The sequence below is a fragment of the Hyposmocoma kahamanoa genome, unplaced genomic scaffold (assembly GCF_003589595.1).
Source record: "Hyposmocoma kahamanoa isolate Upper Pololo Valley unplaced genomic scaffold, ASM358959v1 81, whole genome shotgun sequence".
NCBI classification, from domain to species: domain Eukaryota; kingdom Metazoa; phylum Arthropoda; class Insecta; order Lepidoptera; family Cosmopterigidae; genus Hyposmocoma; species Hyposmocoma kahamanoa.
Window position 1 is genome coordinate 1,131,662 of NW_020654080.1, and position 25,158 is coordinate 1,156,819.

Sequence of the window (25,158 nt, forward strand, 5' to 3'; positions counted from 1 at the left end):
GGGTATCCATAAAGATTTCCCCCCCGTCAAACAAAAAAAAAAAAGATGGTGCCTACCCTACCGGATTCTATAACCTGTAAAATTTATTTATTTTTTATTTATTTATTTTATTTTTACTTTAATTATAACGGACACACCAATTACAATAATTAAAGATACATTACTGACATAACAACTTAATAAACACAAGATTAAGTACCATTCAAGCACCGCTTTCACAATAGCGTAGGCATCCTAACAATAACAGTGACCATCCATCCGCAAACAAATCGCATTCTGGGTTGGTGGCAAGGAGAGAGTTGAGCGCGCACAGGGAGCGCGGTATGGGTGATTTAACGCGCGCTACGGTTCGGCACCACGGGGTGGCAATCAACTGGTGTCTTCTAATGCGGTGGTAGTTGACGGGGGCAAAGAGTCGACACAGCTCATAATGCATATCTGGGGAATCTATATTACCGCGCAGAATTTTGCACATAACCACAAGTTGGTGTTTCATTCGGCTAACCTCCAGCGAATTATATCGTAGGCAACCCAGCAGAAACGCAGTAGGATACATGTAGGGATAGCAGCCATTGGCACGTTTGTATAAGTATCTAAGAAAAGCTTTCTGTACTTTTTCTAACATAATACTATAGGTATGTGCTTTCATGTGGGTACCACACACACATGGAGCTCTCTAATTTACTGCGCACTAATGCATTGAAAAGAAGTTCGATCACGGAGGCACTTTCAAAATCCTTAGAGTTTCTAAGGATGAACCCCAACCGCTGAAAATACTCCTTGGCAAGAGCTTTGATGTGGTCATGAAAAGTTAACTTCCGATCGAAAACTACACCCAAATCTTTTATGGTGGTCAATTGAGTTACGCTATCTCCACCTATATTGTAGGCATAAGTTATCAGATGCCTTACCCGAGCTAAAGTCAACACATGACACTTATCAGTATTAAATCCCATAGCGTTGTCTAAACTCCATTAGTGTACCGCATCGACGTCGCGCTGAAGAGCTATGCAATCCTCCATTGATTTGATCTCCAGGACGAGCTTCAGGTCATTAGCATAGAGCAAACATCGTGCATGGCTGAGAACACTAGAGAGGTCGTTCACCATGAGCAAAAATAGGAGAGAACCTTGACTTATGCCGAAACGCGTATGATATGGACTAGATTTATACAAACCCAGCCTGACATATTGTAGACCATCGCGAAGATAATCTGCGAGTAGACGAAGTAGGCGCGGAGAAAAGCCTTTTTTCCCAAGTTTTTCCAGCAAAATGTCGTTATTGACAACCTATCAAACCTATATTATTTATATAATACAGTAGAGAAATGATTGCTTACCTTTTTCTTCCATCAAACGCGTGTACAACTTAAACCTGAGGCTTTCCATCTGTTTGTTGACGGCTTCGACGATGACGGCCGGGGCGCACATTTGGAAAGTGACGTAAATTGCATATGCCAATCGGATCAAGTAAAACTTGCTTTCCTAAAAACATAATTTACCCCAGGGCAATACTTTATTGTAAATTACACAAACACAAACACACACACACTCACACACACATACACAGAGAGAGAGAGTGACACACACACACACACACACACACACACACACACACGCACACACACACACACACACTTTTCATTAGTGATGATGGTGATAAAGAGACATTAATAAATGTTGGTCTTCGAGTTGGTTTTCAACGTAGCTCCAGATAATCTCCCGATTACTAGAAATGATGCTACTTACATTTTCTTTAATGTTGGAAACGATGTTGCAAATTAATATCAGATATTTCGGCAATTGGGCGAATAACTCCATAAAAACCTGGAACAATAGATATAACTTTATTATTTTCTTATTAATTATTTCAATTCCTTTTCCATATTGAGTGGAAAATCTTGGTTTATCTTACGAAAGGCCTATTTGTTGTCGTGTAGACCTCAGCTGAGCCATCCCACGGGTGACTCCATGCAAGATCGGACTTGTGCTTTGTATAAAGTTAAGAGCTGTCCAGGCGTCGAGGCTTTACCTTGTTAAGGAAACCCAGTTTTTTGGCTGCAATTTGTGCCTTATATTCAATATAATTAAGCTCCAAAGTTAAGGGTTGCGCTCAACATCATGCTAAGGAGACCTAGGCCGTCGGTAAGAGAGACAGATTCACCCCGAAAAGTGGGAGTCAAATCAAATTGACTAATTTTAGCAGAAAACAGACAGGCCTGTGTTTTGGTGGCGTTGACCTCGACCAGATTGTCATCTCTCCACTGAGAGATAAGACTTAAGGTCAAGTTCGTCCGCTCCACCATGGCCTCTTTCAACGAACGGATAACTACCCTGCTGTCTTTTGCGCTGGACAGATATCTCTCCGTAACAGTGCTATCATCTGCATACACAATAATACCTAGGACTAGCAGGTCATTGATGTATAGCAGGAAAAGAGTTGCAGAGAGAATCGAGCCCTGAACAACTCCAGCATCGATAGCCATCAAATCAGATGAGCAGTCTTCAATGACCACTCTGAATGATCGTTCATCAAGGAAATCTGATATCCAGCTACAAAAGTCAGCAGGGATGCAGTAAGCGGGAAGCTTGCTCAGCAGACTTGCGTGCCAAACCCTGTCAAAGGCCTTCGAGATATCTAGTGACACGGCCAGAGCCTCGCCGTGTTTCTTGATGGCTTCGCCCCAGCAAAACGTAATATAAACGAGAATATCCCCAACTGATAGACTCCGGCGAAAGTCATATTGACGATTACTGAGTAGGTCGTTTGTTTCAAGATATGATAGCAGCTTGCTATTCAGAGCTTTTTCCAGAAACTTACAGAGTATGGAAGTAATAGCGATAGGTCGTTAATTGCAGGCCGTTTCCAAGCAGGTCTTCTTGCTCGCTTCGCATGTGGACGTGGTTCAAGGTCTTTCGCTTGCTCAGGTTTAAATACAGGTACTTGCGTCAAACAACAACTATGCAAGCCTTGGATAACAAATAACTGTTTATAGATAGTGTATAGTATTTTTTTATTGCAGAAAGAAACAATTGTAATATAAATACTTACCAAGTTCCCGTAGTGTCCTCGAAACTTTTCGCAACATTCAGAAACACGAAGGAATTGCTTTTTAATAAAACCCACTTTCTCTCTCTCTACCAATTCCACTAAATATATTACAGCGTAATATGAGTACAAATTTACTACCAATAGTATTAAGACCATTGCTTCTAAACCAGTTGCGGATATAACATATATGTAATTGAGCTGTTGATTCATGAGCATGCTTTCAACATTTGATAACGTTATTGTCATTATCAGGAGACATCCAAAAGCTATGCTTGCATACAACCCTATTTTGTGTTCTTTAGACTGTATAATACCACGATCAATGCTACGTAAGTCTGTTATGAAATTACGCACTTTGTATTTAGAGAAATATAAAAGGACAATATGACCACAGTACTGGATGAAATACAAGGAACTCCAAAATGTGCTGATGTCCAATTCTGTTACGAATACCGGTGTGGACAAGAGTAATATTACAGCAATACTTAAACAAATGAGTAAAGAAATAATTTTGCATAAATTACGTATTTTTTTGTTCAGTACGTCGATAAATCCAAAATTAAAACCGTACATGAACTGCATTATTAAAAATAATGTTATTATTGTATTTGGTAATCTTTTTCTTGGTTTTTTCTCTACAAAAAATGAGTTGGTTTTTATCTGTAAACTTTGGCCTATCATTTTGTTGCGCGCTTCTTTCTATAACATTTGACGGAATGACCATTAACGAAGTAAGAAATACGATTAATGATACTGTTAAAGATAAAGTAGTTAATACAATATTGTAAATGAATTGGTTCATGAAAATACCATTAACAAATATAAATGAACAACATTGGTACCACTCGATCTAATAAGCTGGGTAAATAAACACATCAAAAGTGTCAAGGATCAAGCATGTTCTTGCCAATTGCTGAAAATTCAGGGTTTTTATTATATTTTTTATTAACACCGATGGCATATAAAAATAAAATTGTAGAATAGTTTTATTGTAAATTGATGAAATGTATATTCATACATAGTAAATTAATGTAATAACTGATTCCTAGCACATAATAAATAGTATCGTATGTGACCACTAGATGGTATTGTATTGTATAGATTAAGCTCCGCTGCATACGCAGTCCGCAGAATACGTGAGCTTACCGATGTTAGTACTGCTAGACTAGTTTAGTTACTTCCATAGTATAATGTCCTACGGGATTCTCATGTGGGGTAAATCGGCAGATATTCAAACCATATTTGTATTGCAAAAAAGAGCGATTCGTTCTGTGTACCGTCAAGGCTCTCGGGTTTATCTCAGAGAAAAGTTTAAGGAGACTGGTATCATGACATGATATCGTTAAAATAATTATTCACACTTATAATTTTAAGTATTTGAATGTAAGGACAATTCATTTTTACTTATATTTCTCATCAGCCAATCTCCTACCGTTTCCGCCACATCCCTGCTACTAAAAAGTAGGGTTGAGTGGAGGGACGGGGTGACGGAATCGGCCATTGCTCAGTCGAGTGGTGTGCAAGAGTCCGAAAGGCTAGACGATTAAATTACTTACATAAATGCATTGACTTACAAATAAATGGACGACGGGTCTAATACAAAAACCACGAAAAAAATGTCCCAAATCAACCTATTTAGACGTAGTGACATGTAAAGGAATATGAAAAAGCTAAAACGAATTTAATTGAATTTAAGTTGTAATGTCATCGCAGTACTGTCTAATTTTGCTTGCTTCGCTGTCAGTCGAACAAACGAAGACTAAAGCGTGAATGACGCTCTGTATACGATTTTAACGCCCTATAAGTTGGGACACTTTTTAGCGCGGACCCGACGTCCATATAATTGTGAGTCAATGCATATAGTGATTGTACTACATTGTTAGAAGAACGTGTGACCAGTTACGGAAAATATAGTAATTTTTCTTATCAACTTGGTATTATGTCACGTCCACGAAGAGCGCTGCAACAAAATTAAATAAATAAACAGTTTACTTAATTTATACAGATATGTACCATGGCGCAGGTGATCACCACTTCGCCATGGTAGTTTGGGAGATGATAGACGAGTCGTGTGTTGGTTAAAGACTACCCTTATATTTTGTTTGAGCTACTTATTTATACTAATTTGGTACGTGTGTCTTATGCTGATTCACTAGGCATGGTTGTTACTTTTGCTTGCACTAAGACGTGTCTGAATGTCGGAAGAGGGTTAGACATTCTGGCACGTCTGTGGCTGCTACAGATATTTTTTCTTTATTTTAGTAGGACAATGAAATATTTAACAAAAAATACGTTGAACCCTAGACACTTTTGTATCTTTTTAATATCTTACAGAATGGGATGTCAAAACATTTTGGGGTTCCTTGTATTTCACCTAATACTGTGGTCATATTGTCCTTTTATATTTCTCTAAATACAAAGTGCGTAATTTCATAACAGATTTACGTGATCATGGTATTATACAGTCTAAAGAACACAAAATAGGGTTGTATGCAAGCATAGCTTTTGGATATCTCCTACTAACCACAATAACGTTGTCAAATGTTGAAAGCATGCTCACAGATCAACAGCTCAATTACATATACGTTATATGCAATGGTTTAGATGCAATGGTCTTAATATTATTTGTAGTAAATGTTTACTCTTCTCATTGTTATATATATTTAGTGGGACTGGTAGAGAGAGAAAGTGGGTTTTATTAAAAATCAATTTCAAAATTATTGAACGGTAGACACTTTTGATTTTTGTCTATTCTAGCATTTACAATTAGCCATTACCAAGAAGAACGTAGTCCTAAAATATAAAATCTTTATTCCGTGGATAAACAAATTACTCTTTTTTATTATATCAAGTAAAGGGATGAATAAGTGCCTGAAACATATCGTGACGACAGATAGTCGTGCAGTTTAAAGTGTCGCGACGATTAAATGTCGTTCACGACATTTTTGACGTTACGACGACAGAATGTCGTGATAATGGGAAGAGCTAGAACGACAGTCGTCTGATGATTAATAAAACGTCACCATAAAGATATGACGATTGATATTCGTAGCTTCAAAGGATTCTGACAACAGTAACAGCTAGACACGACTGTCGTTCAACGATAAATTATACGGCCACGACCGAGTCACGATAGATAGTCGTGATATGGGAACAGGCTAGATGCAACATTCTTCCAACTATAAATAAAACGTTACGACATAATGGGAACGCGCCCTAAGTCGTGCGCCTGGTGGTAAGCGACACGTCTCTCCCAGTTGCAGTGCCTGTAATTAGACGAGACGTAAGTTGACAAGTCCCATTTGCCTATAATTGCACCAGCACCCTTACCCTTCGCAGATTAAGCTCCGCTGCATACGCAGTCCACAGAATACGTGAGCTTACCGATGTTAGTACTGCTAGACTAGTTTACTTTAGTTACTTCCATAGTATAATGTCCTACGGGATTCTCATGTGGGGTAAAGCGGCAGATATTCAAACCATATTTGTATTGCAAAAACGAGCGATTCGTTCTGTGTACCGTCTAGGCTCTCGGGTATCTCTCAGAGAAAAATTTAAGGAGACTGGTATCATGACTGTGGCATCACAGTACATTTAGTCAAATATTTTATATGCCCGTAAAAATATACATAATTTCAATAAGAAAGAAGATATCCATAATATTAACCTTAGAGCTAAGTCCAAACTCATGGTACCACGATTTCGTTTAACCAAGGTAAACAACTCTTTTATGGGGAACTGTATACGTTTTTACAATAAGATTCCGGAGCATATATTAAGTTTATCATTTCCTAAGTTTAAAAACTACATTAAAAATATTTTGATCGAAAAATCATATTACAAAATTGAAGACTACGTGTTAGATAAAGATGTATGGAAAGACGACATGGCTCCAGAATCCACACAAATTTGATTCAAAGTGTATTCCATAGCATTTAAGTTTATTTGAAAAGAGCAATCCCTAGAGTTTCTTGCTCGTTCTTCTCAGGGAGGTCAGCGTAGTGAACGAGCAGTAGCTTAAATGTGACGTTTTCAAGTGTAAATTTATTTTACCTATGGAATAAATAATCTTTGACTTTGACTTTGACTTTGACTTCAAAACCGGAACACAACATTGCTCACATTACTGTTTGGCGGGAGAAATAGGTAAGGTAAGGTGGGCAATACTTCCTTGGACGAATTCTTTCAGAAGCTCTACAGCTACTAATAAATATATGACGCACGTGTTTCCTATAAAATAATAATAGCTTCTTAAATTTACTTTTCCGAAATACTAATACCGTATTCAAATAAGGATTTCCATTAACAAAGATGCCATTTATCGAAACATTGCTTTCCCAAAAACAATCATATTTATAATTCCAGCGACAACGTCCCCCAGTTTTTTAGTTCAATGAACATTAATCAGAACAAAGTAATCTTTAAAATAACCCCGTACGAACCCGATCCTCCCAACATATGGCTTCTATTCCCGTTAAAACCAAATATTTTATTGAATTATCTGTATCTTAAAGGACATTTCGAGTCGACAAAGATTTTTACTCAATTAATAAATAATAAAATTGAGTTTCTAAAACAATAATGTCTAGTGATGTGACCGCCTTACGGATACGAAGACGAAACTTGAGTTTTGGTATATGTCGCTTCATTTATGTAATACTGAGCTTTAGCCAATATATTTAGCAAATTAGGCTGATTGACGCAAGCCTTAACGATGAGGGAAAACGTTAATATGAACCAGCAAGTTGAAAAATGTTTATTTCGTAAAATTTATAACACACTATGATTACAATACAAAACACATTATTTTAATAAATAGAAAGCGCAACATGTTTTATTATAATACTTATAAATAATACGACTAAATAAGTACAAAAAATATTATGTAACCTATAAATAATGAGCGTAACAGAGTGTGGCACTTGTTACGAATTCCGTTATCCATTGACCTTATTGTCGTCACACTAAAACACACAGGGGTATTTGCTATGTGACATTTTGTATTGTTTGATGCAGAACATTGTACATTTGGAGTATATCATTGTATGGTAGTGAGACAACTTGGACGATGACATGGAGAGAAAAAGAGTTATTGGCAACATTTCAGATGTGGTGCAGAAGAAAAGCTCTTTACAAAATCAATGAAATTATGGATTTAAATGTAAATGAATAATATATATGTATGTATATTAAATATTAGACAACATCACAAACGTTGCTCTACGGAATTTGGAAACAACGACGTTACCAACGACATCTGAGACAATATAGAAAATTTAGTTTCTATAATGATCCGGCCGGGAATCAAACTCGGGATCTCAGAGATAGCACCATAACAACCGGTGAGCAAACTACTTGACCACGGAGGTCGTCAATTATAGAAGGGGAAAGAGGTAGAGGACGATCGAGACGAAGTTGAAGAAGAAGACGAAGGGAAAAGTTAATACGTCGTATCAGAAATTCAATGTTAGAGCCCTGAACCGAGACGTGAACACTAACAACATCATAGGTCTAAATAAAAAGATAGAACATTGAAGAGTGACAATGTCTTCTAAAGGACTTCATCTGCGTTAGTTTTCGGATATCGGATACGTACAAGTTCAAAGTACTGCACATCACTTGAGCAACGTTAGATTCCCATAAATCGGGCTATGAAGTGTCCTACGGCCGCAATGCTTCGGGGTTCAACCGCAGGCGGGTCGCGGCGGGACGCGTTCTTCGGTAGCATAAATTACGTGATGTTGTCCCACTTGACGGGGATGCTCTGTTGTAGGGTAACGGTGAATGCATGGAGTTGATGTTAGTAGTAGATATTTCATTGAAATTATTTCTATACCCTTTAGCCTCGCGTAACAGATATTGTAATGGTTTATGGTAAGGATTAAAGAACTGGAGGATGAATAGCATGTTCCCTTATGTGCATTCTCTATTCCATTATCCGCTCACGCGATGCGCTCCTCCTACTGCAAAATGGCGGCTATTTGGTTTCGCAAATCAGAAAAGCATTCAGTTTAAATACAAGTTTTTATAAATAAAAATTATTATTCTGCATTGCTAAATAAATACCCTCCGTACTACCAACAAAAACATCTCACATAAAATGCAGTAACACACCGCAAATCCTGCACGTAAAAAGCACTAATGAAATTTTTGGTGTACTTGGATAAATATGATAATATTCCGTTTGAGTGGTTCTAACGTTTACCATGAAATTAGTCCTTAAAGTATGATTTCAATAAATAAACACAATGAAATCACCAGCCCAAACAATAACACACACGATTGACGATACGTATTTTTGAAGTTGTTTATTTTTTTTTAAATGACAGACCCAGGCATTAAAAACTTTATGGTTTGCTAGAGTAGTTACCGAAATAGCAATTAATATTAGTTCTTTTACCTGTTATAACTTCGATATCCGATAAATCGGTATAAAATCATCACCGGCACCTCTAGGTGTGGTATGCGTCTACGGCTGCATGTATCGCGTGAGCGACTAAACAATACAATTTACGTTTTTATCAGTAAGTTAATCCTTTTCTGTGACTATGTGTCCTAGGTGTGGTGTAAATAGTGTATGTTCACTTCAAAATAACATAACTATAATACAGCTTAACTACTCCACTCGACCCCTGTGCGGCAGGTTAAAATAATTACATTAGTTTGGTGGCAATAACTATAATTCGCCCCGCGGGCGCGGGCCCGCTTGAGTTTCACAGATCACCAGATATCCGTAAGTTATGCGCGGGCGCAGGGACTGTCGCGCTTGGTTGGACCAATATGGATTTTAAATGTCATGTTGATCAACGGATTTGTTCGACGTTTGAATTGATTAGGGATATAAAGTATATTGGTTATTTTTGTTTTATGTATTATTGCATGGTTAGCGCTGAAGTTTTGGATTGATTTAGGTTTTCGTTTACTGTTCTTCTATAAACCTTCTAGCACGAGATATGGTCCTTTATAATATTAATGGACGATTGAAGGTACCTACCTTTTAAGTTTGACCACAGTGAATTATTTTTGTCACAATATAAAGGGTGAAATTTTGTATAGAAATATGCAAATAAAACTGTAAGTTACTTTTAATCGTGCTCAAAAGGACAATGTACTTAGTTTTGGTTTATATTAATCACATTTAATAACAATGACTTTGTGTCCCCATTAATAGTTCCATTTCAATAAATTCTGTTACGATTCGTTTACATTTTCATCAAACAGATAAGCAATAAAAATCAATGGAATTCAAATTATTTGACCGATCAGTCAACAAAATAACAACTCAAGCGCCCCGTGAAGATAATAAATGGGCATAATGACAGGAATCCTTTGCCTAAAAAAGGAGATGACGCCATCTTGAGTCTATGGAATTCGAAATTTTCGAAGCGCACGCTGTGCATGTTCTTAATTTAAATGTGTGATGTTTTTAATTGTTTTTTTTTCCGTACGATTTATTAATGTGACCATTTTTATTTATAACCTTTACCTTTCCGATTAAATGTTTTTACGACTAAATGTTATGTAAAAATTAATAAGCTTTTAAACTATCAAGATATCATTTGATGGAGTATAATGCAAAAGTTTTAATTACTATTTATGTACCTCAATGCATCCTTGCCATTACGGCTGTTAAGTACCGTTTATATCAGAGATAAAGCGCAGATTAAAGTTGTAAAGATTTATCCTGCGTATGCGATACTTTTGACACAGACTACAAATATCCAAACTTACAACTGAGTCACATAATTAGTTTCTTTAATATAGCAATAAAACTATATGTCGTTGAGAAACGACAAACAGGTTGTCAGTTTGTGTTGCATATCGGTAACTATATAGCTACTAGTTTCCCAAATTTTTTTTGTTAAATTTAATTACACTTTGTGTCAAAACCCAGAACCTATTAGAAAGCGCCAAAAGTTAACTAGTAACTATTGGTAGTCGGTCTCTTAATTTGAAATTAACTGTGAAAATGATTGGTTGTGAACTACAGTGCAGACGCGGCATCTGAATAAGTTCATACATAATCTCAGTAAAGAATATTTAAATGGTACCACTAATGAGGTACCCTCTTTCCAACAAAAAAAGAATCATCAAAATCGGTTCACAAATGAGCCGGAGTTATTGTGTAACATCCTCCTTTTTTTGTATACACATTTCATTACAAACAGTGGAAGAAATACGTGGCCTTCATTTTGCACACAATCTCACTTAATTGCTAGTATTTCCTGTTATGAATTATACTAACCAAGTTTTATTTTATTTCTAATTTAAAAAAAAATCATGTTGTTCTAATAAAATATGCACATCGTATGTAGCGTTGGAATGCAATTGGAATGTTCTTTGGTAAATTAAAAATGAGGTATATAATAATTTTTGTAACTATAGTTCATAATGGGGTAGTTTGCATTAATATTAGACATAACTGGTTGACTTCTCGTATGAAACAAATATTATTTGACGTTGACTTAGAAACAGGAATTATGTTACGAAATAGAAATACTGAGGATTATTATCTACGTCTATATCCCGCGCACCCGAAGATAATATCGATTTATTTTACCTAGAAAGTGTGTGAATGTGACCCGAGCTGGATTTAGTTGCATTTTCGCGATCGCGTGCGATCTGCGATCTGCGGGCGGGAGTCGCGTGACGGCAAGTATTGATTGTTGAATCGATGCGTATCGCTCACGACTAGGTTACGGGAACATGATAGATCGATAGAGGATTCCATTAACGCTCGGACCGTGTCAGATGATGGTTGGTACGACACGGAAATTTCAAAGACTTTCAATGGTAATTCGAATGATAAAACTTGGCCTGTTTATCGTATCGATGGCATGCACTATAATGAGACTTGTCAACTTATGTCTCAGAATGACAGCCGCAGTGGCAGTGCCTCTCAGATCTTTGCGATCTGTTTCTGTTATGGACAGGCGTGTCGCTTGTCACCAGGCACACTACTTGTTCGTCTCGTCAGTTGATATTATAAAAAAAAATGGTGAAAGTATTTGCCAATGGTGTAAGGTATGTGCTGACTGTTGCCCAGAGTGCCCAGACGTACAGGAAAGAATGGCACGCCCTTTCGTGCACCCATCATAAAACTTTGTTGTGACCTAAAGTTTACGATGTTTACAAGAACACAAAATTAGAATAGAATAAGAAACGTTTATTATAATATATAAGGGATATATCACGGAGGGGATGCATCATCGGGGACTACCACGTGGGCTGTAATTTCACCCCTATGTTCTAGATATTCTCAGGATTTCGCTTTTCGTATCGCTTCTACATTCATATGGCGAGCGGCTAGAGAGTGGAATTCCCCACCTGCGGACTTATTCCCCGAACGCTATAACTTGGACCTTTTCAAGGCGAGTGAATAGGCATTAATTAGGTGTGCATGCTGCATCGTCGACCTCATCATCACTTTCCATCAGGTGAGATAGAGGTCAAGTGCGTAGGTACTTATTTTTTATACAAAAAAAATTATAATGCCACAACACAAAAGTACATAGAAAGAAAGAATAAAAAAGACAAAGCAAAAGTAAAACAAAAAATTAAAAACAACGAAGCAAATCATGAAATAGTCAATTCATAATTTTTACAATTAATAAATGTCATGTGTGTAGCTGTCGCGTATGTAAAAAGATCTACTCAGGTAATGTCACAGCCGAGTAACTGCGACGCTGATTTTCAGTAGACCCTAAAACCTGTAACCATTCGACCAATCTGTATTTGTAGGAGATTAAAATAAACGACTGTCGATTTTTTATTTTCAAATTAGACCTGAATTAAAAAAGCAAATTACCCAGATCGCTGAAAAAACACTACATTATTTTTAGTGATTTAATTAGTGTAGGTACCCTAAATGTGCTGTGTGTATTTAGACTTTGATTTTAAAACAGTACTTATCTCAGTCTAGGCTCTTAGCTTGACCTACCTAACTCGGTTTACTGTTGTAGTCAGATCAAATCAGGTAGTGTGTATAGTCTGTTAAGGACCGCGCCAATCCGTAGAGATTACCAATTTATTCGAACTAATTATCGATTCAAAGTGTAAATAATCTCTCGGTCGTTTGTCAAATGTACTTCACGCCGATTTAGAAATTTTTATTGCCAAGCAATTTGATCATTTCCACGGTGACGAATTGATTCTGATATCGATTATTTGTAATAGTCCCGATCCTAATAAAACCGAGTAAATATTTAATCGTCGGCCTTTATGGTGAATGGTAACGCAACCGATTCGTTTGATTTGATAATCGATTTGATTACTCCAGCCTTTTTCATTGTGTTTATTGAGAAATTATCGCTGTTCAAATTAGAACTGCTGTTAATGATTATATAGAGTAAATCTTAAGTGTACGTCAAGGCTGAGTATAGGGCCCATTATCACGTATGTATATTCATCGAGTGTCATCCATTTTAATACTAATAACCTTACAATTTTGAAGTTTCTTTATAAACTAGGTTATTTAACTTTTTAACCGATTTAAAAACGGGTGGAGGGTCTCAATGCGCCTGTTGGCAAATAGGCATAATTCCACAAATTTTTGAAGTCGGTTTTTTTATATAAAAAAGATATAATCATTACTGTCAAGTTTGTAACTTACAGTTTGTATTGACATCTTCAGTGGCCCAATGATTTGCACTGCGGACGCTGGGTGAGTAGGTCCTGGGTTTGATTGTTTGTAGGAGGTGCCTGTAATGTCAGCATCAATTTGGGACTTATAATAATTTAATCATCATCATCATAATTTCAACCAAAAGACGTCCACTACTGGGCATAGACCTCCCCAAAAACTGCCACAAACGACTGCTCTTGTGCTGCATCCAGTGGATACCCACAACCTCCACCAGGGCATCGGTCCACCTTGTGGGTGGTTTGCCCACGCTGCGTCTTTCGGAGAACTGCTATCTGTTCTGCGAGCAATGTACCCCGCCCACTGTCACTTAAGTTTTATAATTCTTTGGGCTATGTCAGTTGCTCTGACTACTTTGCGGATATCCACATTATTGATTCGCTCTCCATTGCTCTTTGGGTGCCCTTGAGCCTTATGAGGTCTGGCAACACACTGGTCAAAAACTTTTGTCTTGGGACACTGTGGTATTTTAATTTAATAATGATTTATGCTTTAATACAATTATAAAAGAAAAATATTATATTAATGAAATCGCTATCAATTACTTAGTAAGAAACAATGGGTCGGGATCACAACGTTTTTGAATGCCCGTAATAATATTACTAATTTCTTTAAGAAAGAAGATATGCATAATATTAACCTTAAAACTAAGTCCAAACTCCCATTCCATTCTTTTATGGAGAACTCTGTATACGTTTTTATAATAAGATTACAAAATTGAAGAGTATGTATTAGACAAGGATGTGTGGAAAGACAACACGAGTCTAGATTCTACACAATTATGATTCAGTGTATTCCATAGCATTTAAGTTTATTTCTAAAGAGCAATCCCTGGAGTTTCTAGCATGTTCTTCTCAGGGAAATCAGCGCAGTGAACGAGCAGTAGCTTCAAAAATTACGTTATCAAGTGTAAAAAATTGATATTTTTATTTGACTTTGACAACCCCGCGATCGCTCTGTCTATCATATATGCACAGTAACAAAGGTACGACTATTGGATGAGAATGGTCGCTTTTGAAAGCTGGGTAAGATAGTACGAGAGCTGGTGATATATTTATTTGTATACCATACACGGTAAATACAGTTTACATATTCAAGATTACTTGTTTTTATATAATACCAGTTGCGGGATAAAGAAGTCGTGCGGTGGGTGGTAAGTAACAAGCCTGTCCATAGCGACTTCAATCGCTATGGAAAGACCCGGGCGGCACTGGCACTACGCCCGTCACCCTGAGGCATAAGTTGACAAATGAAAATAGGGGAAACTAGTGTATAGGCTAGGCATAACTTTGTGTCTGTTTATTTCGACATTCATTATAATATTGTGAAATTACAGGCACATGGGACTTGTCAACTTATGTCTCAGGGTGATGGGCGTAGTGGCAGTGCCCCTCAGATCTTTGCGATGTAAAGCTTTGACTTACTGCAACTGTTATCTGTTAGACAGGCGTGTCGCTTACCACCAGGCGCACGCCGTGTTCGTCCCGTCGCTTGAAATTAAAAAAAAAAATATAATATTAAATTATGATGCGGAACCCATAAGTGTCTAAAAACATAATGTATTGCGTAAAAAGTAAATTATTTGCTGGAAACAAATACGCTTAAGAATACTTACGCCATAGCAGTTTTACATAAGCTTATTATGCTCTGGGTCTGCATAAAACAAGTATACCAAATTACTTAATACAAGATATTTTATTACACTATTAACAAACGTAATTATCGATTACCAGATCTCTTACAAACAAAAAAAAAACAACGAAAAATGGACCGTGTGAATTCGGTGGTGTTGGAGGGAAAGGTGTTTTATGATATCGGTGGGCGTGTACGTTACAGCACGAGCTAAGCTGCTAATAAGGGTAATGATAGTCATTATTAGTCGTTATTAGTCGGTGGGCCGGTGAGGGCACGTCAATCTGCATTTCTTATATAGATGAGTGTAATATCAAATTGCTGCGGCGTGAATAATGTATCAGTCTTCGGCGTTATTTATGTTGAAGTCTTTAATGTTTATTATTTTTAAAATATTTTTTATCAGGCAGCAATCGCTTTGTTTCGATAAGTATAACTAAAAAAGTAGTTAAACGGAGCTTTGGTTCGTCACAATGCCAATAGATGGCGTTGATTGTTTCGTAAAACGGAATGACTTAAGTATTTAAATAAAGAATGTATGGATATTTTGAAGTCTATTCTATAGATTTTGATTTTGATGTTTAGTGTTATTTATCGAGTTTATTTTGTGCGTGTTGATGATTTTTTAATTAACAATATAGAATGTAAAATTTAACTAATGTGTTATATTTTTGTCGTCCTATTTTCACATTAAATTCTAATTGTCATTGCTTTGTGATATTATATTAAATTAACACTAATAATATACTTTGAACGATTGCCAACTATCTTTAGCAATGAACTTTGAAATTTTATTTATTTTTAATTAAATTACTCATCAAAGTTTTTGTAGTTTTTTCGAAGCTACGGCTGCAGTTATATTAATTAACTCAAACATCGAAAGTAAAATAAGAAATGTGTAAAATGTTTGCATGCCAGCTTTCGGTATAATGTGCGGTATAATAAATATATTACAATACCTGTATTGTTAACTACATTTTTCAGTGAATAAATAAAAATATCTTGTATTCTTGTGTATGATACCTCTGGTTTCAACTTATTTATTTTAAACGTGCCTAAACTAAACTAAAAACTACGCGTATTCCTTTAATGTCAAAGCAACCCTTTGCCACGCTCCTTGAAATTTCTTAACAACATTTTTATTAATTGCTTTTGTTGATTCCGCATAAAAGTGAAAGTGTTGAATAAATCACTTTGGAAAAAATATATAGTAAAATTAAGGATGTACACTGATTACTATGCCGTGTGAAAACACGAGTCCTAAAAATTTTCACGTTAGAAAAACAACACAAACTAACCTGGGAATTTTACAAGAAAACCGCTGTATTCAATAGGTACTTCATATATACCAATTATTTTTGTATATCAACTGAACTAAATAGAGCACGTATAGTATACGATATACATTTTTCATATGGTTTTAACTTTGTTTGTAAAAAAAATAATTTCGAAATAACTCCAGTGTCCCTGACACTCGACTGTCGCAATAGAACGAATTCAGTACAGCAAAAAAATTAAATCGAGTTGAGGTAGTTTAGTGGGTTTCAACAAATTTACTACTAACTTACGTATTATCCTATTGTAAGATGTTTTCAATGAAAAAATGACTAAAACGAATAAAAATGTTTCCGTCCTCTTCTATTCCATTATAGTTGTAATCGTGAACCTTGCGTTCTCCAGCAACGGTACAAATAAATGAGACGTGATCGACAAGTGTAGGTATACGATATAATCTACCATCAATCAAAGCGTCCGCAATGAAGACATTAGGCTAATAACACCGCCGTTTATTAGATCACGGCTTTATGAAGGCGCGATAATAGGGTGACGGCGTGTTTCGAATTTTATAGGACAAAGTTTTAAATTTATACGCCAGCCGATTTCAAAATATTTTTCAAAAATATTTATCAAAGTAATAGTATGGTGTGACGTGTGACAGTCACTAACGTGACAATATGGTGCTTTTTTTTTATTTATTTTGCTACAAACAGCCACTACAATATGAACTAATACAATCAAAGTTTAAACTATGCTACTCGTATAGACAATGTGTACCAAATATTACACTTAAATAACAGACTAAAAGAGCTTAAATATATAATATAAAATTAAAAAATAAACGCATTTTTGAACCAAAAACGAATGGTTAAGCCACATAGGTGCTTAAACAAATTTCTAAATAAAACTAAAGAAAACCAATTCACCGGGATGTGAACCTCGACCACAGGCTTCGCAAGCAGACTCTTCCCACTAGGCCGCTAAGCTGTATCATTAATAATTAATTTGTTTTGGTTGCGTACCCATGGATGTTTTCACACTATCAAGGTGTTCTGCCCAAATCCATGTAGAAGATAAGATAGTTTAATATGTTAGATATTAGATTAAGATTATAAGAGTATAAAAACGCACGTATCAAGTCGGTATATATATATTACGACTACAATATAATCGGTCATTTACCAACCACCGACCCGTCTATTATTGTACCAATCTCACTACGGTAAATGACGATAAATTAAAAAACAAAATTAATGTCGATGATATGTTGATGTTTAACCAATTTTGTATATTTAAGAAAAGAGAAACTCGATCAGATTGGAGATGTCATTAAAAAAGGCGAGTATATATATTAGGATTAACATATATGAAGAAACTGATGTCGATGGAGGAGGCGAAAGAGCTTTGTCAGAAGTAGATTGGTCTCTGGATTGCCCAGTGAGATTACATGTCTGTAATTTTAAAAAAGGTACTCCTTCTAATTCGTACAAACATCAAAGGTATGTAAAATAGCAGTCCAGCGGCAACCTATCACATACTCGAATTTTTTTCCGAACTAACGTTTGTTCGAGTTTTCATTACATCGAAAACAGAATTATAACGAAACCGTTGTTATTTCAGGATATGTTGTATGTTTATCGCAAAGTTTAGGTTCGGTTAGGTTATGTTAAGTTAGGTTTAAAAGAAAAAACATTTTCCTCTCAAAATTACTTTCAAGATATAACGTTATTTCTGGAAAATGTCATTTCGGATAACTGATAGGTAACCTAGCCCAGCATATAATTTAAAGGTTTAAAAGATTTACTAATAGGATATTAAATTTTAATTAAAACGTGGTGTTCCTAATCCACGACGGTGCAAAACGGTTTATTATGACGATGAATATAATTATGAGTTATAATAATACCACATAAGAGGTTTAATTGGAGTGCAGTTGAAGAGCGCGTGACGAATCAGGCGGTGTTCTATGATTAGTCGATTTTTTAATAGGAATTGATGAGGTCACTATGAAGCAGCTTAGTTTAGATGACAGAATGTTGGTGATAACAGTGTTTTAATTTTATTACAGAAAGTAACTATTTACTTTCTTTAATCTATCAACAATTTTGAAGATATCAATGGCTTCCTGAGCGGAGTGCCACAGGGTACGGTCCTTGGCCTCTTTTATATAATGTTACGTTGAGATAGCCTTCCTGAGCCGAGTACCACAGGGTACAGTCCTTGGCCATTAATACAATGTTACGATGAGATAGGTTTTCTGAGCCGAGTGCCACAAGGTATTGTTCTTGGCCACTTTTATATAATATTACGATGAGATAGGCTCCTGAGCGGAGCGCCACAGGGTACGGTCCTTGATCACCTTTATTTTATGTAACGATGAGATAGGCTTTTTGAGCGGAGTTACACAGGGTTCGGTTCTCGACCATCTGTATTTAAAACGTTAGACCGATCGTAGATAAGATTATTTTTTCAGAGTAAATATTTCTCCAAAAATGTTTCAAATGCAACATAATGTAAATAAATATTGATATCATTTGAAGATGGCAAGAAAGTGATTAAAAAATACTGTCAACCTAAAGTAAATTAATCTAAAAAAAAATATTACACTGTGTGTGGTCGTAGGTACTTGTTTACTGTAAATGATCTAAATGAAATAAATGTATATTAAATCGAAGTACTTGGACAAAAAGGGACTGTTAGTTCTCGAGCCCTAATAGGGCACTAATTGAAGGGTCCTTTATATCTCTTTAGCATTAGCCTAGTTTATATCAATACGTGTACAAACAAGGGAATCGGAACCATGAGGTACTGTAGAGGAAATTAATAATATACCTTTCATTTTGTAAAATACAATGATTGTGTATATTTTGTTGTAGACCATGTACCCAGTTATGAAGCGGTTTGAGATTCGTTCAAATGATCGCTTTAATAAAACTACAAATAACCTTTGTGGACGGCATCAACTATAAAGACGTCATACTGTTACTCATTAATTGACGTATTCATCACAACTTGTATTATTGTCATTAGCATCAAGTTTTTTACTATGACAAAAAAAGAGAAATTAATATTAGGTAACATAACATACGTTTCTCTAATACGAAAGTAAGTAACTAACTAAAGCATGGAAATCGGAAACATCGACGGTACCAGTTAAGTTAGTTTTCTACACTTTACAATTTGACACGGCTGGGAATCGTATCCTCAGAGATGGCGAAACCATGAAAACCGGTGTACAAATCAGTAAACCACAGAGGTCATATAAACAAGACGTCGAGAAAAAAACAAATAGTAATTTACCTAGATCGGCCAAAATGTGCTATACAGATAATGCAATTGTATTTAAAGGAGGTACGCAATAAAATTCCTTGATAGTACTTCAAAGGTAGTAAATCACGTCCATTCCTTCGCTCGGGGACGATCCTGGCCGATTACTTAAGGTCGTGACCGAAATATGCCCATAAATTTTGATCGAGCGACCGATGACAATTATGCGCCATTATATCGGCAATGATGGCCGATTGTCGTTTGCCGAAAACGCGATTGTTTGTCGTTTATGATGTAGGTTCTCAGAATGGCAGTCGGCTATGTTTGCTCCTTTGTGGTGCAAGAGTTTTAAAAGAAGTCACTTTACTTTTTATAATTATTATTTCGATTTCTTAGATTTGAGCTCTACTGCTACTAACGTTGCTATTGTTTTCTACCGAGGATGTTACCCGACGCCATTGAATATAAAAAAAAAACCCTAATTTCAACCGGGAAATTAGTTTCTCTATATCCAATATTTCCACTGATGACCTCAATGACCCAACGGTTTGCATTGTGGGTGCTGTACGGATAGGTCCCGGGTTCGATTCCCGGTGGGGCCAATTTTGAGAAAGAAGTCTTCTAAACTTATTCCAGTACCACTAACCGGAATGAATTTCTTTGCTCAGGTATTTATAGCACAGACCACGTTATTATTATGATGTTATTGAATAATGGATCCTGAGCTAGTGATAAGAAACCGTCTTTAGTTTAGTTTTGCCAATCGTCAGACACAATGAAATGATCCTAACGAGAACCTGAATCGATTTGAATTAAAAACAAACAAGTGAGTGTATTTATTGAAATTTTCTTTTATGAAATAACACCACTAGTTTTGTTATGATTCAATACATAGATCGAACATACAGAAAAATTTTTTTTCGTCGATCCGGTGGGACTTGAACCCACGTCCATGCTGCACCATAGCATTGCTCTAACCATCTGAGCCACCATTTACCAATGACCATGGGACATCATGTAAAGAGCCCGAAACGTTGGCTTGTTTGAAAAAACAAATATAGTGATTTAAATCCGGAAAAGTATTTTCATTTCCTAACATATTTTATTCTTCATTTTCACATTTTGACACACATTGCTTTATAAGTTTTTAGGTACAACACCATTCTTGAGCGTCTTTAACCGGTTTTGGTGTCTAACGGATTAGAAATTGAACCCGCAGTTGTTTCGAAAACTCCCAGATAATCAGGAGCTTCTTCAGGATATCCTACTCCAGTGATATACTATTCCAAAAAGTAGAATAACATTAGCCGACACCTGTCAGACGTTTTAGCAACTGCTGTAAAAGCCAATGTTATATGTTTACTGGAATAATATTATAAAACTTGTTACCGTATCCTAAGCCACATACATACATAAGTATAGACAAGGCAGTAATAATTGAAAGTATACACAGCTTGGCCTGGCCCGGAGATGTTTACAGCCGACATTATCATAACTCCTAAGTGACCACACCTGTGACCTATGCTGCTGTGGCTTGACGTGAGTTAACGGACCACTGGAATTAATTTTTTTTTAATAATAACTGACATATCTCGGTGACAAGTGACGCAGCAGTCTAACATAAAAAATAATTATAACCTTTTGTAAAAAAACCGACCCCAAAAGTTCCTGGAATTACATCTATTTGCTAAGTTTTATTGAAAACCCTAGTTGACCACCCTTAGAGGTCGAATATTTTCTTCAAATTTATATAGGACCAATACTGAAGCACCTTCTTTAAAAAAAAAAAAAATTATCGTCATCTGTTCATAAATGCCAAAGTTATCGCATAACATACACAAAAAAACCCTCCTCCTTATTTGAAGACGCTTAAAAAGTGACCGCCTGGGCCACCTTTCTGTGGCTAGTATATTGAAGGGTCACTTGTACGTTGTCAAGAGTTCGTACTGCGTTTAAATTAATATTCATTATTTTACTATCAAATTCGCAAAAGGGACTATTATTGTTTTTGAATCATCGGTTATATGTAAATAAAATATGCGATTTTAAAACCTTCAAGTTATAATTAGGCATCTATGACAAATAACCTGCTTAAATATTAAATCATCAAGAAAATAAATATCACTAACAAGAAAAAAAAATTGGAGTCATTTATATAATTTAATAAAGATGCGAAGTGTAATGGTTCATTTTGTTGTATAACATCACATAATATGCATATTAGAGTGAATTACGGACGAGTGGGGAGCGTCGTTTTAATAAACAACGAACTATTTGGCGGACGATAAGCGGCTGGTCTGCGCCTGCGACGTTTTTCCGATAGACGCTATGCGACAGAATTTTTCGAAGAGCAGTTATGGTCATAGAGACTCTTTATTTGTAGGTCAGTTTTAAAATTATAAACGTTTAAGTTTTAAAATTGTAAATATGATTGCTTTTTTAAGAGATTTTTTATTAAACACACAGCCACACTTTTACATAGAACTTTGCTTTGTCAGCTGTTACCATAATTTTTTTGGTTTATTTCTTAATCTAGTTAAATTTTACTTTGCCTTACTTTATTTTTGTAACATAAATAAATGGTTCACAATTATCTGAGTCGATACCCAGTTTTGTACAATTGTCTGTACTGCGTAGGAGACGTCAAGGGAGCGTTCCCATTATGTTGTATGCAGTGTTGTGTCAAGTGTCGTGGTTTGTATATTTAAATGACGTTGATCACATATACATCAACTCGATGAACTGTCGTTCACGACCTTTTTGACTGTCAAGACAATGGGAAGAGCTAGAAAGAAAGTCGTCCGATGGTAAATAAAACGTCACGATAAAAATGTGATGACAGACAATCAGAGAAACAACGATTTTTAAGCCGATTGACTAATCGGCTTAAAAATCGCACCAATCTTCGACAAAACGCAGTTCATTTGAAATGCAATCGATATTGCCTGAAATTCTTTATTAAGACCCTGTAAAAAAGTGTCAGCGTCAAAAGAGACAGACTTATTGCTTGCATCATCTGTTAAGAGAGGCACCAAAGTTACCACGGGGAATCGCATTAGCCTGGTTTTTGTCTTTTTTTTTTATAAAAAATACGTACGCATTTGACCTCCACCTCACCTGATGGAAAGTGCGAACGCTTCGTGCAAATCCGGGGAATATCCACGACATAGGGGTGGAATACCAGCCCATGTCAAGTCCCCCAATGATGGAAAGGGGAAGGCGGAATCATATTATGCAATTCCATCGCACACTCTTCGTGGTATTTGCGTTTCATATCGGTTTGAAAGACACCGGCCGGAAAGAATCGGCTTTCTCCGCAGGTCTAATTTCCAATCGCATTGCTAAACGTGTGAAGACATGAATGGCTCGTATCTTTCCCGTATCGCTCAATCGTATCCGTGTGGTTCTGACGACGCCGACGACGGTTGAAAGCAGCCGAAGATGTTTGATTACTGCTTATAGATTATTTTCGTCAACCCCTGTCGGTCAGCGATATCGGCTTAGATGCGATAAGTATGGTGAGACTTGAATTAATAGTTTGATTGATTAAATACTATATGTAGATCAAATATTATGTGTTTATGAATAAAAATTATTATTATTATTAAATAATTTGTAATGTAGGAAATGAAACTATTTTTCCGGATTTAAATCGCGTATATTTGTTTTTTCAAACAAACCGACGTTTCGGGCCCTTTACAGGTCCCATGGTCACGGTTGACTGAGGTGGTACAGTCTTCAACCAGTTATGTCTAATATTGATGCAAACCACCTTATTTTTTCACTATAGTTACAATAGTTATTAATTAAACACCTTATTTTTAATTTTACAAAGAAAACATTCCAATTTACGCTACATTAAGTTTTACAAATTATTTTATTGAATGAATTTTTATTATGTTAAATTTATTATTAATATAAAATAATTAGTAATTAATAATTAGTACTGCAGTCTTATGTTTGTTTGGGATTTTTCATTAGAGGAAATACTGGATCCCAAACTGGTGGTACGGAGAACCATCTTCCCTGTTGAAATTAGGATGTTTTTTAATTTCAATGGCCTCTCGCAGCATCTGGGTAGATAACGGACTTCTTTTGCAAGGACCTGGGGTTTGTCAAACTTCATTGAATGCGTAGGTTTATCCATGACATGCTCGCAGACTGCAGACTTGTTTACGCGACGGTGTTTGACATTAGCTATATGTTCTTTGACGCGGGTACAAATACTTCGCTTTGTTTGTCCAATATAATAGAGACCGCACTCACAGTCAAGCTTATAAACTCCTGCATCCTGTAAGGGGATGTACATACATTTCACGGGTCTTAGGAACTGAGAAATCTTCCTCAGGGGCTTGAAATAGGTCTTGATAGACGCACGCCTGAGGACTCTTCCGATCTTATCTGTAACACCTCTCACGATTTAAATCCGGAAAAATAGTTTCATTTGCTATGTGTAACAATAGCGAAAACCTAAAAACTTAATTTGTAATGCTTTCCAAAGTTCGAAGTTTGAGGACTGACCTGAAGAAAATCATCTAAACAGGTGTGATGATTTTTTTTCCATTTATTCCTCAGAAACTTCTACATTTTAAGTACACTATGCTCACCTCATTACCCGATGATCGTAGCGACGTAATAATGCGAGCTATCCGTCAAGTGCGCAGGCGCAGGGGCGAGACGCGCGGGGGGGTAAAGGACACGGCTTTCTCAGCACTGCCCTCGAGCGGAGCGCGACAGATGACGCTAAATCTGCCCACAGATTCTTCTATAAAACCGCTATTTTCTATCTAAATTACTACCTCACTCTTACAAATACATTACTTGTTTTTTACCTGCCAAGAACTCAAGGCGCCGTACTGAACAGGCAATAGTCAGCGTTAAAAGAGGGTATTTTAGCAAATGTCAGTCTTTGATATTAGATTGCGAAAGATGCTTTGTTAACCTGTCGACCGCCGTCATTTCGGGGCAGAGGTCGGCGGAAAACGCTGGTAATATTGTCCATGCTGTCACTGTTTATGGAATCGATCTACATCGCTCATGGATCTATGTTTAGGATGACAGTGTTGTTTACGTAAATTTTGAAAATAGAAATTTCATAAATTTGAAAGTTGGTATTTAAAAATCATATGGCGTTTCAGGATTCTCCAGTTGAAAATGTTATTGACAGAATGTTGGTATATAGGTACGGTGACAGTATTATGATATTGGTATTTTAAAGTAAAGGTTTAATATTATTATTTATTCGAATACACACAACATTACAATAATGATGATAAAAATACGTTAAA

At 36.2% G+C, this 25,158-nt stretch overlaps 1 protein-coding gene across 1 annotated transcript in view; it reads right to left on the reverse strand.

The window, feature by feature from the left end:
* LOC113234013 overlaps positions 1-24,561 on the reverse strand; it is a 32,065-nt gene extending 7,504 nt beyond the window's left edge. The window contains exon 1 of the mRNA XM_026469241.1: positions 24,478-24,561. The gene's annotated coding sequence lies outside the window, so the exon portion shown is untranslated. The remainder of the gene's footprint in view (positions 1-24,477) is intronic.
* Positions 24,562-25,158: the final 597 nt, after the last annotated feature.